Below are 6000 nucleotides of genomic sequence, written 5' to 3'. Positions count from 1 at the left end.
TCACCACCATATCTACTACACCCACCACCCTCACTACTCCACTCACCACCATATCTACTACACCCACCACCCTCACTACTCCACTCACCACCATATCTACTACACCCACCACCCTCACTACTCCACTCACCACCATATCTACTACACCCACCACCCTCACTACTCCACCCACCACCTTCACTACTCCACCCACCACCTTCACTACACCATCCACCACCTTCGCTACTCCACCCACCACCATCTCTACTACACCCACCACCCTCACTACTCCACCCACCACCTTCACTACTCCACCCACCACCTTCACTACTCCACCCACCACCATCTCTACTACACCCACCACCCTCGCTACTCCACTCACCACCATATCTAGTCCACCCACCATCATTACTCCATCCACCACCCTCACTACTCCACCCATCACCATCTCTACTCCACCCACCACCATCTCTACTCCACCCACCACCTTCACTACTCCATCCACTGCTATCAGTACTCCACCCACCACCATCAGTGTTCCACCACTATAAATACTCCGCCCACCACCATCACTCCTCTACCCACAATTATCACTACTCCACCCACCACCATCACTACTCCATCTACCACTATCAGTACTCCACCCACCACTATCACTACTCCACCCACTACCATCACTACTCCACCCACCACTATCAGTGCTCTACCCACTTTAATTATCGTTTCTGGAAAAAGCGTTGAAATGGAGGTTACCTCTTCCCTGGATTTATACAAGAACCAAACAAGGGACGAGGTGCCTTACTACAATCTGGGATTAGTGTGGGAGTATTATCCTTCCAGTTATGTCTTGGAAGAGCATGTGGGATTGGATGAAGTATCTGACATACCTCTGGGTACAGAGTTGGCATGGGGCAGCAGGCCTCCACCAGCAGCAACAGCCTGGTTGACCAGGCAAGCACCAGACGAGCCTGGCTTATGTCAGGCTTAGAGAGTAGATAAACTCTCGAAACTCTTCAAAGGTATATTAAAGGTAACTAGTGGCAGTGTATCTGAAGCTCGCTCGTATCACAGATTTTGGCTTGCAACTCAAAGCAAAAAATTGACTGAGCGACGGCTTGTAACTCGAAAATCTCCTAAGTTGGGGGCACTCATAAGTCAAGATACCACTGTATGCAAAACAAGCCATGGGGGGGGGGGAGAAACTTCAGCTCATGTACTTTCACATTTTTCAGGAGCTGTGCAATGTAGCAAGGGCAGCAACAGTAGAAATAGGGTAATTTTTTTCAGAGTATGGTAATGCGGTGGTACCAGCCAACCACACACAGCTCCCCCCCACACCCCACCCAGCAATTACTGCATTCAGGTATCGTAATGCTACAGGTGCTCTAGGTGGTGTGCTGCAATACAGACTGCAACCTGAGTGATATAATATCAGTAGTAAGAACATAGGGCAATGGTGGTATAGTGGTGAGCATAGCTGCCTTCCAAGCAGTTGACCCGGGTTCGATTCCCGGCCATCGCATATGGTGTTTTTGAGGCCTGGTCACAGACCGGGCCATGGGGGCATTGACCCCCAGAACTCTCTCCAGGTAAACTCCAGGTAATAGGCATGGAGGTTCATTTAGGTATGGGTGCACATGTGCAATCATCCTATGTCCAAGAATCTGTATTGATAAAGCCACTGGATGGCAAAATGTCTACAATAAGATAACCAGATGTTGCACAAGTTTCTTAACTTTCATCTTGTCGGTATTGTATACCTGTCTTGCACAACTTGTCATGCACTGCAACATCATGGAATCTTGGTTCAGAGGACATCTCCTCTTCAAGGGGGGCTCCTTGGCGTGGTGAAGAGGCTCTTGGTCTGAGGAATTAGCCCTGTCGGTCTTCTTCCTCAGACCGAACCTAATTACCCCCCATTCTCCTCTCCCCTATCCCATCCTCCCCTTTTTCCATTCCTCCTCCTCCTCCTCACCCCTCCCTTTTGCCCTTCCTCTTTTTGGCCTTTGGGATTTCTCCCACAGGCGCACTAGTTCCTAGGTAGGGGAAAGGACACCGGGGTCCATCCCATTCCGTTGAGGTTCTTGGTGGTGGCGTAGTTTGCCATGGAATCTGGATTGCCTAGGGATGTCCCAATCCCTCTCCGGTATCCCGGAGTAGCTTTGGGTGTCTTTCGGGCGACGGGTGTATCTCTGGAAGCCACCTTTCGGATTCCGGGGGTGGTGGCCGAAGGAGGTATGCTTTGTGGCGGATATCCGGCCGCCCTCTCTTTTGTCCACCGAGGTAGCTCGGCAGATGTGAGGTTGCTATCCTGGATTGCTGGTTTACTGGCATGAAGGGTAGGGTATGGCACGGGTTCCATGCTGCATCTGCGCTACTAGCGGTGCTGAGGTCCTCTTGGGCGCAGAGGGAGATTTCCGGCCCTTTCATTCCTCCTGGGAACTATTCCTCCCCGCTCCCCCCTTTTTTTCTTTTTATTTTCTTTTCTTCTTTCTTTTTTTTTCTTAAAAACAAAAAGCAAAGGAGTAACCTAACCATGGCAGCCCTAGTCCATGAACCCACTACCCCCAGGCCCCTTCTTGATACCACACCCCATTCTGACCCTGCCTTGTGTTTAGACCACTCTTCGGACACTCCTGGTGCCCCTGTACCTCTTGCTGGTGCTGTTTCTTCACCCGCTTCAGGTACCGGGGCTTCGACTGACTCCTTCGATTTGTCTGAACTCCGCTCTCCTTTGACTATGCTTCCGGTTTCTCCCTCTACGGTACGGCAATTTTCGAATGGCCCGCCCATTTCACGCCGGACCAACTCCGGTCCTACTCCTAAAAGCCAACGTCAATCTCCTGATAATGCTCCTTCGTTACCTTCCTATTCTACTCGGAAAAGACCGACACGTCAAGCACTCCCTCTCCACGCTCAGTTTCGGACCACACAATGGACTAAATTCTTTACTTTAAGACCGACTTCTTCTTCTGCCTACCTTTCTGACCATAGTATTGGCAAAGCGCTCCTGCATCATGTTGGTAGAGATATTTCATCTCATGCTCTTAAGAGCGGTATGCGCATCGTCACTGTCCAGAATGCTACCCAAGCTCATGATCTTTCTCTCCTTTCGAATATCAATACTACTCCTATCACTATTGAAAAACATCTTTCTCTCAATTCTTGTAGTGGTACTGTCATTCTGCCCCATACCATAGTCCAACAGAATTTCCAGTCATGTGGCAATGACATTTTTGAACAGCTGGAACTCCAGGATCTCCCAATCCTCAAAGTAGACACTTATGTCCTTCCTGCCCGGGGGCGGAGACGTTACCCTTGCAATGTGGCTCGTTTAACTTTTGACAGCCGAGAACTCCCGTCCTCTGTATATGTCGCAGGACATCGGTTACAAGTTCGAAAGGTGATACCTACACCGCAACAATGTAGAAATTGCTGGCGTTTTGGTCACCCAGCGAAATATGGCAGATCTATGGCCGAATGCCCAGTCTGTGGTGCCGACGACCATTCTAATACATCTTGCAGTCAACCTCCATCTTGCCTTAATTGTAATGAAGCTCACCCTTCGTACTCCCGCCATTGCCAGGTCTACTTAAATGAACGTGAAATCCGTTGCCTCAAAGAGGCAGGTCTCCCTTATGCTATGGCAGTTACTCATCTCTGCCTCCAAGGGAGACTACCCCGTGTTTCTTATTCTCGTGTTTCCAAACATCCCCCCACTTCTGGGGTCCCATCTTCTGCAGCCTCCTCTGTTGTTACCCCTCCCATAGCCACTACGGCATCTAATCCTTTTGCTGTCCTTGGCTCTGACGTCCCGACTACAACTCAGTCTGTTCTCACATCTTCACGTCCTTCCTCACAAACCCCAGTATCGACAAGACCTCGTACGACACCTAATACCAATCGCCCCTCTACTCAGAAGTCCAAAAAATCCACATTGCTCAAATCTTCTTTGCCCCTTCCTTCCCTTCTTCCACCTCCACACTTTACCTTTCCAGTCTCTGTACCTAGTTCTTCCCCTCTCTCTGGCTCTATTACAAGTGTGGAGATTCACGCTCCTCCTCGTACTATGCCTTCCACCCCCGTCCCCTCCCAAGTTTCTCCCTCTTCTGCCACCTCCCAGGTTTCTGCCTCTTCTGTCCCCCCCCCACACTTCATCTCCAGTCCCTTACACTCTTCCCTCCCCCTCTACTTTGGTACAGTCCATTACTATCCCAATCTTTACTCACCCTCCTCCTTCTATCTCCAATATGGTCTCCCATACATCTTTGAATTCAGAAACACTTGAAGTCATTTCAGAATATATTGCAGAGACTAAACCTTCAATGGACACTGATTCACTTCCTGTTCCTTCTCTTCCCTCTCCTCCATCTTCACAACCCCATTCTTCACAACGCTCCGTTCCTTCGCTACTTGAACGTCTTCCAATGCCACCACACGTTGACTTTTCTAACCCCTCTAGTCCGTAGGTGCCTTTACCTACAGATTCCTGGTATTTTCTTCATTGCCAATCATGGCCTATTTACAGTGGAATATCCGCGGCCTCAGGGGTAATCGGGGTGAGCTTCAGATGTTGCTTTCCAGGTTTTCCCCTGTTGGTGCTTGCTTACAAGAACCAAAATTACACTTGGCTGTTTTCCAACCTATCTCAGGCTATAATTTATTGTATTCTTTGGATCCTTTCTCAGATGGGACCTTTAATGAAAGTGCCCTTCTTCTACGCAATGATATTCCGTACTGTCAACTATTTATCCATACCTCTCTGCATTACACTGCAGCCGTATCCACTTGAATAAGTGGTTTACAATATGTTCTTTATATCTCTCTCCTTCTCGAGCATTTTCTATCCCAGACTTTGCCTTTGTGTGTTGATTACTTACAGTGGATTTGCAAGGTAGCCACAGTTAGGCTAGGCTTGTGCAAATTTTTACAAAAGTTATAGTAGCTAGGACAGATTTAACCTAGTTATTATTTACAGGGAGTTATAATGCCAGGTTTAAGTTATATCATCCTTACCACCACCCCTTCTGTTACTTGGTGACTTTAATGCCCACCATTTCCTCTGGGGGGGGGTCTCATTGTGACTCACGTGGCATCCAGTTCGAGGCTTTTCTCGCCTCTCACCCCCTCCATGTTTTAAATACGGGTACTCCCACCCATTTTGATCCTCATACTCATACTCTCTCTTGCATCGATCTATCAGTCTGCTCTTCCTCCACTGCACTAGACCTGGTCTGTTCTACCAGACTTACATGACAGCGATCATTTTCCAATCATTCTTACTTCTCCTTCCTATTCACCTTTCCGTAGCCCTCGCTGGCAATTTGATCGGGCAAATTGGGATCTTTACTCACACCTCACTGCTTTTAGAGAGGTTCCTTCTTCATCCTCCATTGATGAGCTCCTACACATCTTCTCGACGTCAGTTTATACCGCAGCTTCTCATTCTATACCCCAAACCTCAGGCAGGCATTCTCAGAAGTGCGTGCCTTGGTGGTCTCCTGCTTGTGCTCATGCAGTACGTTTGAAACGTGCTGCATGGGGCAGGTACCGGTACAATAGAACTGCTGAAAGACTTCTTGATTTTAAGCAGAAGCGTGCGATCACTCGCCGTGTCATCCGTGAAGCTAAACGCACTTGTTGGCGACACTATGTTTCCACCATCACCTCTGCTTCTTCTATGAGTGCAGTCTGGAAAAAAGTGAGAAAATTGAGTGGTAAATACTTTCCTGACCCGGCTCCTGTTCTACGGGTCGCTGGTGTTGATGTAGCAAACCCTCTCGACGTTGCCATTGAACTTGGCACACATCTGGTCCGTATTTCCCGAGGGCTCCATCTATGCCCCTCGTTTCTTTCCTCAAAGTCTGCCAGAGAGTTAGTACCCTTGGACTTTTCTTCTCTCAGAGAAGAACAGTATAATGTGCCTTTTACACTTCAAGAACTGGAGGCAACGCTCTCAGCTTGCCGATCATCGGCAGCTGGGCCTGACAACATTCATATTCGTATGTTACAACATTTACA

The 6000-nt window shown here is 48.6% G+C and overlaps 1 non-coding gene across 1 annotated transcript; it reads left to right on the top strand.

Annotated features, from left to right (window-relative positions):
* The first annotated feature begins 1429 nt into the window (after positions 1–1429).
* Positions 1430–1501, top strand: TRNAG-UCC (transfer RNA glycine (anticodon UCC)). Its single transcript has one exon. It is a non-coding gene; the product is annotated as a tRNA-Gly (tRNA).
* The last annotated feature ends 4499 nt before the right edge of the window (positions 1502–6000 follow it).

Source organism: Cherax quadricarinatus, chromosome 95 (genome assembly GCF_038502225.1).
Source record: "Cherax quadricarinatus isolate ZL_2023a chromosome 95, ASM3850222v1, whole genome shotgun sequence".
NCBI lineage: Eukaryota > Metazoa > Arthropoda > Malacostraca > Decapoda > Parastacidae > Cherax > Cherax quadricarinatus.
This window is presented reverse-complemented; position numbering and strand designations above follow the sequence as displayed.